Below are 13,285 nucleotides of genomic sequence, written 5' to 3' on the forward strand. Positions count from 1 at the left end.
ACAGAGGGTATTTAAAAAATGGCTTTTTACGGGGTGTGTTCGAAACTGAAAAAAAAAGAAATTTATTCAGAAATCATATTTTTAAGTAGTTTTTTAAGCGTACATACATTATTTAGTGGTATAATTATTGTATCATTCAATTTATTCCGATGAGAATGCTTTAAAATACATCAACTGATGCTCTTACCACATTTTAATTTTTTTTTTCAATGTTCAGTTTCTATGGCGAAGCTTCATTCGTAAATTACACATTTGTCATCATTGGTGGAATACGACCATAAATGTTGTTATGAATAGAACAGCAAGTTATGATTACAATACATATGGGTTTATTTTGATAATGCATTATACATAAGCCGATAAAAATGCATTATAATATTTGTCCACAGCGTTTCAGCGTGTATATGTATATTTTATTCAATTTTCAGTTCATAATTTCTATCCCATTCGCCGTGTTTATCATGATGATGCTAACATTATATACGAACCTCCCACCTTATATATGATGTCTCCCACCCTCTTAGAGACATCTTAACAATATGTTCAATTTTTAGAGCGTAAACCATCTGTCAATTTTTTCACTGTTTACATTTTCTTGCCACAAATCGTTGCCACTTTTTTCTCTCAAGTTCCACTTCTCTTCTCTGGTTGATGGTTGGATTTGGAACGAATGTATGGCATTCGTACTGAACTGTATGCACTTTTCGTTTGTTCGTATGCGTTCGGCTCCTGTTCGGCATCGAGATATGCTGCTGTTGTAGTTGTGTTTTGCACCACACACTGCATTTCGGGAAGGAAAAAGAAGTTTGGATGGGAAAAAGGATAGGGATGGACATTAAAAATATGGGATTTGGGACACTTGCTCAAACTTCGCGCTTCGGTTGCGAACAGTTCTGCTGATCAACCAAAGTATTAACCAGACGAAATAATACAGCCGATTAATATCAATTGTAGACTAGATTGTTTTCACCCATCACTTCTGCTGAGTTAAGTGATATTTGTTTTTCATTGCAAAAATCGGCTGGTATCGATAATTTCAACGCAAAAGTGATACTGGGCACGTGCCAACGGTTTGGAATTATGTTGAACTGAACAGCTTTTTCGATTCCTCTTTTAAGCATGACAAAGAAACAAATTTTCAACACATCGAAATGATATAATTAGACACTAAACGTATTGCTTCACACACAGTTGATTACATTACAAGTTAAACTATTAAAACAAGTGGAAAAACTGAATTTTACAAAAAAGCACCATGAAACGCGATTCGAAAGAACCCTTCCAAAGTTTGATCGGAATCGGTCCACAGGTTCCTGAGATATGACCGGAAAAAGTTCAGGGACCATAGATTCCAGTGCCAAAAACAAAACAAAATCTACCATTTGTGGTATCAAATTTCACGATTTTTCAAAACTAGTTTCCGAAACGGTTCTACCGAACAGGTCGTAAACTATATATGATACAGCTAGGGTACCATATATCGTTAATACCGATTAGGATGGTCCTACGCAGAAAAACAAATTCTGAATAATTTTTAATCTTTAAATTTTTTTCTTAAATTTGGCTTGAAAAATATATATATCACGAGATTTTCACCCCAATCCCCCATTTTCAATTGATAACACGCCTTAAATGTATTCTACAGTGGCAAGCTCTAGGATACGCGTGACCACGTTGCAAGTCGGAAGAAATTTTCTTTGACGAAAAATCCTCCCGCCAAACCGGGAATCGAACCCGAACCGCCGGCACGATAATGTGGGACGCTAACCACTCGGCCACGGGAGCACCAAAAATCACACATGCTCGGATTGCAAAATGACAATCACGGAATTGTCATCAATCATGATAAATCACCGGCTGGCAAGCAGGAATCATGATAGGCGACTGCACAGCGATGCGAGAAATTGTGATTCGCAAATGAAACAATTATCAGGAGTACATCGTCGACACATACCGTTCATATGACCCATCTTCTTCTCCAATAGTACTAACGTTTCTAAAGCCCGTCGTCTCAACGTAGTATTCTGTACCAAACAACACGCTTTAAATGTATTCTGAGTAACAAACTCTATAATATGTGTGACCACAGTGCAAGTCACACGAAATAAAATTTAATTAATGAAAAATCACTGGCCGCACTGAATTTACAACTCGGATATGCTAAACATTAAACAACGAGATCCCACCACAGGTAGGTGGGTAGTTCATTATTTGTGAACATCATTACAAATTTCAGCATTACGCAAGAATTAATGAAGCAAACGAAACCAGATTTGGCATGTGGAGGTTTTAGGGCGCAATAAATATTTCAATGGTTGTTAGGCACTCTTCCCCCCTCTCTAAGAGGGGGCTGCCAGAAAAATGAAACACAAATTTCTGCATTATGCAAGAATTATTTAAGCGAATGAAACCAAATTTGGCAAGTGGAGGTTTGAGGGTGCAATAAATGTTCCTGCGGTGGTTCGACACTTCTCCTCCCACTCTTAAAGGGGGCTGCCATACAAATGAAACACGGATTTCTGCATTAGTCGAGAATTATTAAAGTAAATGAAACCAAATTTGGCATGTGGAGGTTTTAGGGTTCCAACTCTCTAGAAAGACGGGGGGGGGGGGTTTGAATAAGTCGAGAACTAATCAATCAAATGGAATCAAACGTGACATATAGAGGTTATAAGGACCGATAAGCGATTCTATGCTGGTTCGACACTCCTCCCTCCTCTCTAAGGGGAGGCTGCCATACAAATGAAACACAAATTTCTGCATAACTTGAGAACTAATCAAGCAAATCGAGCCAAATTTGAGATGTGAGAATTTTTGGGAATTTTTTTTACGAGAAATGTTCCTATGATGGTATGACAACCCTCCCTTCTCTGGAATGGAGACGGGGTCCCGTACAAATAATACACATATTTCAACCATGCATGACAATTGAAATTTGTCGGAAAACTCTGAAAGAAAAGGGAAAATGGGAAAATCCGGAAAATTCAATTCGCATATGTTCTACAATTACATAGTGACAAGCGTTGTTAGTCTATTTGATGCTTGCGCTAACAAAATTGATCGCTGTTCGGAAGTCGAATTGGATTTCAATGCGATAAAACGCACACTTAGATCTTCTTCTACCTTTATAAATAAAAATGGATCGCCGTATGTGTTGATAAGAGCAAAACTCGAGAAAGGAATTTAGGGCTGTATTTATTCTATCATATTTTCTGTATCAAACACTTAAAGGGTGTGTCACATCAAATTGCATCACGGAAAAAACGCTGTAGAAATTTAATTTTTAGGAATTATATCTTCAGCTTTCGCTTATAATCAGATAAGAGTGTATAGATCACGTTGGCCATGCTTCACTGTCAATTTTTCGTAAATTTGAAAAAATGTCGTCGAACGAAAAAGAGCGTCGTGAATTAATCCTGTGCACTCATTTCGAGAATCCGGAGTTGTCACATCGGGACATCGGTAAGATGCTGGGAATCGTCCAATCCACGGTCATCAGAGTACTAAAACGATACTTCGAGAACCTAACCATCGACCGGAAGGTGAAGAACGGCAAAAATGGATGCTCCGTCAGTGAAAAAGATCACAAGCGCGTAGTTAAGCAGTTTAGACGTGATCCGAGAAGTTCGGTCCGGGATGTCGCCAATAAGCTGAATTTGTCAAGTTCATTCGTCCAGCGGACCAAGCAGCGGGAGGGCCTGCGTACATACAAGGTTCAGAAAGCTCCTAACCGCGACGAAAGGCAAAACATGGTGGGGAAGACGCGAGCCCGGAAGCTGTACACCGAAATGCTGACGAAGCCGCATTGCCTGGTAGTGGACGACGAAACCTACGTCAAAGCGGACTTTCGTCAGCTGCCGGGCCTGTTGTTCTTCTCCGCAGAGGACAAATTCAGCGTTCCGGAGGAGATTCGCAAGCAGAAACTATCCAAGTTTGCCAAAAAGCACATGGTGTGGCAAGCGATCTGCTCTTGCGGAAAGCGAAGCGACCCCTTCGTGATGACCGGCACGGTAAACGGGCAGGTTTACCTTAAGGAGTGCCTACAGAAGCGATTACTACCACTATTGAAGCAGCACGAGGGACCGACCATCTTCTGGCCGGATCTCGCTTCGTGCCACTATTCAAAGGACGTGTTGGAGTGGTACGAAGCCAACGGGGTCACCTTCGTGCCAAAGGAAATGAACCCGCCCAACGCGCCGGAGCTTCGCCCAATAGAGAAATATTGGGCGATTATGAAGCAGGCCCTCCGGAAGAACCCAAAAGTTGTCAAATCGGAGGCGGACTTCAAGAGAAAATGGATTTCTGTTCAAAAAAAAACTACAACCTGACGTTGTACGGAACCTTATGGACGGGGTAAAGAGGAAGGTGCGAGCATACGGGCTTGGGCTCGAAGTATGAATAAAAAGAAAATGCCAAAAGTTGTTTAATAGTTTTTATTTTACTGTCTAAAATTTTCAAAAGGATCGGTCTACTGGGCGAATTTCTACAGCGTTTTTACCGTGATGCAATTTGATGTGACACACCCTTTATGCCATGTAGCGGAGAAACATGTTATTTGCAAGTGGTTGAAAAATTTCGAACGAGAATTGTGTCTGAAACAATCTGATATTAAAATGACGAGTTTTGGTAGAAGTACTAGGAATGTTATAGTAAAAGGTAATTTTGAAGGGTAGATTAGAAGATCAATCAACGAACAGTTCTGCGATTGGACCCATGAACGTGCGCTGAGTAAGAAAACGTGAATGTGATAATGAAAAATATTTTTTGGGCGAGACGAAGTTTGCCGGGTCAGCTAGTTCTGAATAAAATCACACACATCTAGATGTCATCTAGACATCTAGACATCAAAGACGTAGAACACATTTGAATACGAATTAGAGTAGCAGTGAATCTCTAAATGTAAAAAAAAAATTAATATTTCAAGATCTTTTTAGTACTTAAATTTTCGATGAAATTTTTTTCAATAATATTTCTCGATACACCAGAGTAAGATGCGCTCTAAGTATTGTTTTTCATATTTTTATCTCGAAGGTATCGAGCATGGCGTGAAAAACATTGATAAGTACGTTTTTTACCATAGATTCTATGTTGAACCTCATAGGGGTTCAAAAAAATTGTCAATATTTCTTTTTAAGTTCCCTATACAATATTTTCCATAGAGCGGGTGATTTGGTTTTGGGGCACCTTTTACTTCCATACCCGGCTAGACCCTTTATTTAATAACTTCCATACAAATGAAACACAGATTTCTGTATTACTTGAGAACTAATCAAGCAAATGGAACGAAATTTGGCATGTGGAAGTTTTATGGTGTAATAAATGTTTCTATGGTGGTTAGACACTCCACCCCCCTCTCTAAGGGGGGGCTGCCATACAAATCAAACACAAATTTCTACATTACTCGATAATTAATCAAGCAAATGGGTCAGAATTAGGCATATGGAGGTTTTGGGGTGCAATAAATGTTTCTATGGTGGTTAGATACTCCTCCTCCTTCTCTTAGGGGGGGATGTCATACAAGTGAAACACAAATTTCTGCATAACTCGAAATCTAATCAAGCAAATGGAGCCAAATTTGTCATTTGAAGATTTTAGGGGGCACGAAACGTTTCTATGGTGAATGGACACTCCCCCCCCCTCTCTAAGGGGAGAAGAGGGGAGGGGTCTGTCTTTTTTCTATCATATTTTCTGTATCAAACTTTTGTTCCATGTAACGGAGAAACATGTTATTTGCAAGTGTTTGAAAAATATTGAACGAGAATTGTGTCTGAAAATAATCTGATATTATAATGATGAGTTTTGATAGAAGTACTAGGAATTTTTTAGTAAAAGGTAAATTCAACGGGGTCGATTAGAAAATCAATCAATGAACAGTTCTGCGATTGGACTCATGAACTTGCGCTTAGTAAGAAAACGTGAATGTTTGAAGGTATTGATTTTTTTTATTGCTATTGATAACAAAAAACAAATTTTGGGCGGGACGAAGTTTGCCGGGTCAGCTAGTAGAACTATAAATCATTGTATATTCAATTCATTACGTCGTTTGTCTGTTCTAATTGGTTCGTTCCACACAAAAACAATTCAAACTAACCACGATAAATCGGAAGCCCCCATAGGGAACGCGGTTTCACCTGGCTCCAACCGGGCGATGAAAATTTCCCGAATGTACATAATTAATTTTCAATTGATACTAAATATGTGGAGTGGCCTCACGGCATCGGGCCACCCATTTCCACGTGTCGAAGCGAACTGAATCGGAACAATAGCTCTCACGCATAGACCCCACCGGCAGCTCGCAGCCGATAAGGATCCCCAATAGAACAGCAATTTTCAAACCAATCGGGCGAAAAACATATTGAAGCTTTCTGCCAGGCTTCTGGTCCCTTTTTTGGAGTGGGCAAATAATGTTCAGAAAAATGATAACGTTCGTTTCTGATTGTCACCACTGCCTCCGCCCTCACTCGTCGAAAATCCCATCTTTTCACCGCACTGACAGACGCTTATCGGATGGGGATGTCTTCGCTGGGATTTTCCTCGTGCCCATCGTCGTAACGTCGGGCGTTTCTCGTTTGCATAGCATGTATAAATCAATTCACTCGTCCGTTCACAGCGATTGATCCCCTCGAGTGACACGAGAAAAATTGAAAAAAAAAACCGGTGCTTCCCTTTCTCTAGAAAGATCACACGGAAGCGTAAGGGGGAAAAAGAACCACCGCCAGAAGTGCATCTCCGCCTTTGTTTCCACCGTTCAGACTATGCGAAATGACGGCCGTCCATTGCATGTCAAATCAGCAGTTGACTCGATGACAGTTCCATCTTGCGGAGAGCGCCATCCCCTTGGCAGACGAACAAAAAGTGCAACTCAGCCATTCGATTGCACTTTTACCGCATCTATCCATCCGGTTGAGCAGAACGTGATGTAACTTCAACGCTGTAATTGACACTTTTCACCTTCCAGACGCGTTGCTTCGATCCGTCCGCGTTTTGGTCTCCGTGAGATGGGGAACACTGAATTTTAATCGACATCGGATTTAGGCAGTGCTCGTAAAACGCCAACAACAAATATTGCCTCCTTCCCCAGCGAGATAAATTCTTTACGAGAGGTTGTACCCAAGGAAAACACAATAAAAATTTCCCCTCGAACGTAATCACCATCGGAATCGTCTTCGCCGGAATCGGAAGGGTTTCTCCGTGGACTCGGACTCGGTAATAAATAAAATTTTGAGATGGGTTCTTCTTGGGCACACACACGCACACAGTTGTTCCCCGCCAGATGGATCTTAGATAAATCCGTTTTGGAAGTGGCAGATTTCGGCACACTCAATGCTGTCAACGGACGCCTCGTGGATCCCCAGGATCCCCCGGACCACAGAAGATTTATGGACGATCGATCGATCGATTGTAAACAACAAAACACACACACTCACACGCACGCACACACGTTGTCCCTTATTTTTGGGGGATATTTACATTCGTTCCGAGTTTTATGTGTCTTCCGCCATATGACCGCGCATAAATTTGGGTTCCGTTTATTGATTGTAAAACTTGTGAGATTTCATCTTAGTAAGTGTTATAGTAACTTAGCAATATTTGTTCTTCAATGCTCATATTTGATTTTTGTTTTGTTTTTCATTTTAGGTAAGTGGAAACAGATACACATGCACGGAAAACTGAGATAAATGCCGTGAGTATACTTTTTTTCATGTAAACTCTACTGAATGACATATACATTTACACAACATATGATAAATTTTCTCAATGCTTAATTCTTTTGATGGTCCAACGAAGCTAAGCTGAATTTATAAGACAAAATTTTCGAGTATGCTCTAAAGGGTGTGTCACATCAAATTGCATCACGGAAAAATCGCTGTAGAAATTCGCCCAGTAGACCGATCCTTTTGAAAATTTTAGACAGTAAATTAAAAACTATTAAACAACTTTTGGCATTTTCTTTTTATTCATACTTCGAGCCCAAGCCCGTATGCTCGCACTTTCCTCTTTACCCCGTCCATAAGGTTCTGTACAACGTCAAGTTGCAGTTTTTTTTTAACAGAAATCCATTTTCTCTTGAAGTCCGCCTCCGATTTGACAACTTTTGGGTTCTTCCGGAGGGCCTGCTTCATAATCGCCCAATATTTCTCTATTGGGCGAAACTCCGGCGCGTTGGGCGGGTTCATTTCCTTTGGCACGAAGGTGACCCCGTTGGCTTCGTACCACTCCAACACGTCCTTTGAATAGTGGCACGAAGCGAGATCCGGCCAGAAGATGGTCGGGCCCTCGTGCTGCTTCAATAGTGGTAGTAAGCACTTCTGTAGGCACTCCTTAAGGTAAACCTGCCCGTTTACCGTGCCGGTCATCACGAAGGGGGCACTCCGCTTTCCGCAAGAGCAGATCGCTTGCCACACCATGTACTTTTTGGCAAACTTGGATAGTTTCTGCTTGCGAATCTCCTCCGGAACGCTGAATTTGTCCTCTGCGGAGAAGAACAACAGGCCCGGCAGCTGACGAAAGTCCGCTTTGACGTAGGTTTCGTCGTCCATTACCAGGCAATGTGGCTTCGTCAGCATTTCGGTGTACAGCTTCCGGGCTCGCGTCTTCCCCATGTTTTGCCTTTCGTCGCGGTTAGGAGCTTTCTGAACCTTGTATGTACGCAGGCCCTCCCGCTGCTTGGTCCGCTGGACGAATGAACTTGACAAATTCAGCTTATTGGCGACATCCCGGACCGAACTTCTCGGATCACGTCTAAACTGCTTAACTACGCGCTTGTGATCTTTTTCACTGACGGAGCATCCATTTTTGCCGTTCTTCACCTTCCGGTCGATGGTTAGGTTCTCGAAGTATCGTTGCTGACTGTGGATTGGACGATTCCCAGCATCTTACCGATGTCCCGATGTGACAACTCCGGATTCTCGAAATGAGTGCGCAGGATTAATTCACGACGCTCTTTTTCGTTCGACGACATTTTTCCAAATTTACGAAAAATTGACAGTGAAGCATGGCCAACGTGATCTATACACTCTAATCTGATTATAAGCGAAAGCTGAAGATATAATTCCTAAAAATTAAATTCCTACAGCGTTTTTTCCGTGATGCAATTTGATGTGACACACCCTTTATACGATAGATCTCTAGTACGATAGTATTTACCATTCTGTGGCCTCTCTCCACAATTTTTATATTGTCTACCTGATCGTTCGACTGTCCCACGGCTCTTTCCTCCTCGTTCGGCATTCCATGTTCATTATTCTTTCGATGTAATAATAAAGTTGATCGAGGAATTCCAAACTCACGTCCGGCTGCGCGAAGTGACCATCCGGATTTCATTGCTTTAACCGCCGAACGAAGTATCGCCGGATCACGTTTTGGGATTTTTGGCTTGAATGTTCGTCCTATATCTAAAAAATTTACGGTCAATCGTCGTTAGAAAATAATGTTTACTCACTTTTAATTACTTTTTCCCTGCTAAAAAGCTGAAACACAGGATGTTTACATATGATGTTGCAAAACTTTTTTACTGTTTGACAGTTCATTATAATCACGGTACACACAAACGTGAGCTGATACACTCCGGAAATATGATGTCATCGTTATCGATCTCGTCACCATACACGGTAAACGATTATTTTACGCAGTTGTATAGAGCTTTATATGATCATAGTAAATGGCTAAATTCGACATTTTCTGATTCATTCTTCGCACTCATGTTATTCTGAAAAAGGTGTTTTTCATCTGTTATGTTTGAATTAATGGAGCTAGATTGTAGTGACGTTATCATTATCAAACTGGTGAAACTTGTTGCTATATCGTTGCTATAAGCCAGCAATATGGCCGAAAAACAGGGGGCCGGTTAAAGAACACTATTTAGGGGTCGGTTTAGGAACACCTTTTGGGAGTCGGTTCAGGACCAACCCGACTTTTTTCAAACAATCGAATTTCGTGTACTAGAGGCAAAAGGTAGATGTACATTTACATAGCTTATTTTGTTTATCAGACCATAAGCTATCGAGATTGCCTGGTTTTGTAATTTTTCGCCATCTGAAAGAACGTGTAACTCATTTCCCATACCGGTCAAAAATCTATTTTTTCCTTCTTTGGAGCACTGATAACACAAAATGGCGCTAAAACGCTAGAATGGAAGGAGCAGGAAAAAGGTCACCATATAACCAAATTCCAAGCATTGTTACGCCTTTCATTTGACACTAATAAAAATTCGGTAGATAGCGCCATTCCTGAGATCCAAGGGATGGTCGGTTCAGGGCCACCGGTCGGATTAGGGCAACCTTCCCCTATAGTTTTTTGGGTGCAAGACATATATCTACGGAGGACAAAGCGAAGGTTCAGGTAAGAATTGCTTTCGTCATTTGATGAATAACGATTATTTGATAAGAAAAAAGTTAAAATATATTAGCTTCAATTATGTTATGACATTTCTCCTCAACTTGCATCATCGACTCAATGACATCGAAGGTATAAGAACAGAACAGACTCCAGCAAGTGAGCCGCAGGACGATTTGGATATATACATCTCGTCATTTTTTGAAGAAGAGAATATTCCGATGGGACTGTTAGTGGCTTAAAACTAATCCTCACAGACCATCGAACGCGATTAAATGAAAAGTCAGTGGAAAATTTGCTTGTGTTGAAACTCAACTCAGATCTACTTCCTAAAGTTGCTGAAGTGTTGATCAATGACATCGGATTGCAAGCTAATGGAAATCTTTAGCTTAGTTACCAAAAACATTACTATCTCTCTATATATAACTTAACAACTTTCCATTAAGGAAAGGGTTTTTAAAAACTTAAACTAAACTTATGCACAGGAGTTTCGAAGTAATTACTACTCGCGTTGATGGTCAGAACTGAACTGATTTATTAAGAATATTTCAAAGCCTGTCTGCCCTGTCACTAAAGCCTAAAATTGATTACGTTGCACCGACGACACGTTGGCGGTGTCAAGTACCGCGTCTGCATTCCGGCCGGTGCCACTGGATATTGCTGAAAGTGTTCGCGTGTTCGATCCTGCTGACCACGCTTTCCCACTGTATGCTGTTGATGATGGAATTATAGGTGATAATGTTGCTGAGTCTGAAGATCCAATTTCGGTCGGGACTGCTAAGTTGGTTTCGCGCTTAACTTATATAAATGTTTTGTTCGCCTGTGTACGCGTCAAAACCTCGAAAAGTACGGAACCGATTGAGCTCAAAGCTGGATACAATATACAATCCACTTCAAGGAGTGTTGTTACGACATAAAAAATTGGAAAATTGAAAGAAAAATGATTTTATATATGACCAGAGTGCGTTTCCGAAATTGAGCTTCTAATGAAAATCGACTGTTCAGTAATGAAAATGTGTTCTATGTGATGGAAACATCATTTTTTCACATGTTTAACAAAATCGTGAACTGAAATTGTGTTTCGAAGTGATTTAAAATGTTCTGTTCGTTTGTGTACGCGTCGAAAACTCGAAAAGTACGGATTCGATTGAGCTCAAACTATGATACAATATACAATACAACCAAACACGTCTAGGATTTTTGTTACAACATAAAAAAATGCGAAAGTCAACTCAACCATGCAACCACAATATGCCACAGCAAAGCGTGGCAGGGTACAGCTAGTATATTTCTAATGTATTACCTGAATTGATGCTCAGACAAAATAAACGATTGAAATCAACGCTCTATTTTTCCGATATTAGTCAATTTCTATTCTATTTTATTTCTTTTGAGACAATTTTCATTGTCTATTGAAATACATTGAAGAAAACAGTACATAATACGGAAGACCATAAGAAATCCGTAGTTATTATTTTAGGTAAAATATTTGATAAAACGCAAGTTTTAGTTTTGGACGTTTCAGATAATGTTGAATAAATGTCAAAATTCATGCGCTCAATATATCAGTCATTCCATGCCAAACAGATATAGTTGTTCTCAGATTTTCATCATAATTGGTAGTTTTGTTCCTTATTGCAAAATATTACATCCGTATTTTGTTTATTTTTTCTTTATGGTGACCATTTCAATTTTAGGGTGGTCCGAAAAATAGTTTTTTCCCATTTTTTTTTTCTAAAAATGATTTTTTTCAAAAACTCATATCTTTTGAACCACTAAGCCGAATCAGATGATCGACATATCAACATAAAGCCAATTAATCTTTTTTGAAATAATTGCGCACTTGTAAAAAAAATGGATTTTGTATTCGTAATTTTTGATTGTATCTATTTTTTGTAGTTTACATGGTTTCGGGACCAAGGGCGCTACATTTTTTTATTTATTTTTTTTGATAGCTGAGGATTTTTTACAAAACATCCAAATATCATAGATATATTTTTGTACAATTGTCCTAAATAAAATTTAACAGAATGAGCAAAGGCGTCTTTTATAGTAAACATTAAACTCACTTCTACTTGATTTGAATAATCGCGCAACTCACGATTTATTAATATTTTTATTCAAATCACTCCGAAAATATCTGGAAATAATCAAAACTTAATTCTCGAAACGCTTTGAAACTGTTTTTACTGTTACTTGAAAAAATACTCAAAATAATGTCACTCACTTTTCACCAAAATTGAACTTTTTCGCTCGGCGGCTTAGAATGGAAAGATCGATTCCTCTGTTCTTTCCGATTGCGAACCCTTTCGAATCTTCTAGTAAAAATTTCTATATTTCTGTCTCTACTTCCGGATCTTTAGGCATTCTTCAATCTAGAATCTTCGTCGAGGACTACTAAGTTTTTGGTCGATTATTCATTAGGCGTAACTCAATTCAAATTTTCATGAAACGACCTACCCGTTTCACACGGCGAAAGAAGCGTGCGTAAATCGCTCGCTAGATATGTAAATGCAGTGATCTTTCGTACGGACAGTGAGAAGAGAGGAGATATTACAAATTAATTCTATAACTTATTGAGTAAGCGTGCGTGCGCTTCAAATCGAAGGACATCGATTTGAGACGTTTGCTCACATGACCGAGAATTGCTTTGTGATACAGGGCTGTCACACGGATATACACCCAGGTTTTTGACGTAGGACTACGTCTAACCGGAAGATATAGGGGGTGAAATGGAAATCTAGGCACTGAACAAGTAGGAAAAAATGCAAGATTTGGAACGCTTATAACTCGAGCATTTCTCAATAGATCGCAAAGGTTTTTGCATCAATTGATAGGAAATATATCTACGCATCTATCATAACGAATAACATTTCATTTTTCTTGAGATAAATAATTGAATAATTGTGAAATATTAAGCATTGTCCAAATGCACTATGTGCCCATTTTT

The 13,285-nt window shown here is 39.7% G+C and overlaps 1 protein-coding gene across 2 annotated transcripts in view; it reads left to right on the top strand.

The window, feature by feature from the left end:
• The window catches only part of LOC129776521 (zinc finger protein ush-like), a 548,035-nt gene that overhangs the window by 192,880 nt on the left and 341,870 nt on the right, over positions 1-13,285 (top strand). The window contains exon 1 of one of the 2 annotated variants that reach the window (XM_055782216.1): positions 7,639-7,684. The exons of the other annotated variant lie outside the window; for it this stretch is intronic. The gene's annotated coding sequence lies outside the window, so the exon portion shown is untranslated. Of the gene's footprint in view, positions 1-7,638; positions 7,685-13,285 lie in introns of those variants that run through there. 2 annotated transcript variants of the gene reach the window in all.

This window comes from Toxorhynchites rutilus, chromosome 3 (assembly GCF_029784135.1).
Source record: "Toxorhynchites rutilus septentrionalis strain SRP chromosome 3, ASM2978413v1, whole genome shotgun sequence".
Classification (NCBI taxonomy): Eukaryota; Metazoa; Arthropoda; class Insecta; order Diptera; family Culicidae; genus Toxorhynchites; species Toxorhynchites rutilus.